We start from the raw sequence: 607 nt of genomic DNA on the forward strand, positions 1-607 counted from the left end.
TCAGAAGTCGTAGCTTTGCCGTCTGAGGTTTCAAAATTTCAGAAATAATCGCTTTGCAGCTTTTTTCGCCTATTAAAAGAGTCTATTCTAATCTTATGTTAAGATATAGCTAAGTATATATGTATAGATAGATATAAATATCAAGAAATATTGCAAACATCTATTTTGGTAGATCTGGTGACATGGTGGTTATATTATTTAATATTTAATGATTTAACTAATAATAATTATATTACCCGCCTATATACGTCCTACTGCTGGTCACGGGCCTCATCCCGTAGGTTAGCATTGGCCATCACGCCACGCTCACTGCGGGTTGGCGATTTCGAATTCCAATATTTGGAATCCAAGTTTCTTCTCGATGTTTTCCTTCACCGTTTGTCAGTGGTGTCTTAGAATAATTCGGAAAGTACATACATATGACTTTGAAAAAGTCACATTAGTACTTTGCCCACGTTGGATCGAACATCTCGTGCGTACAAATCCATGCATAGCACCACAAGGTCACAGCCAAGTCAAATGAAAGGTCTGGCTTAATGTATATTGATAATTAAATAATAAGTAGCCTAACACTGTTGTGTACAAAAAATAAATATATATTCTGATA

This window comes from Trichoplusia ni, chromosome 5, assembly GCF_003590095.1.
Source record: "Trichoplusia ni isolate ovarian cell line Hi5 chromosome 5, tn1, whole genome shotgun sequence".
NCBI classification, from domain to species: domain Eukaryota; kingdom Metazoa; phylum Arthropoda; class Insecta; order Lepidoptera; family Noctuidae; genus Trichoplusia; species Trichoplusia ni.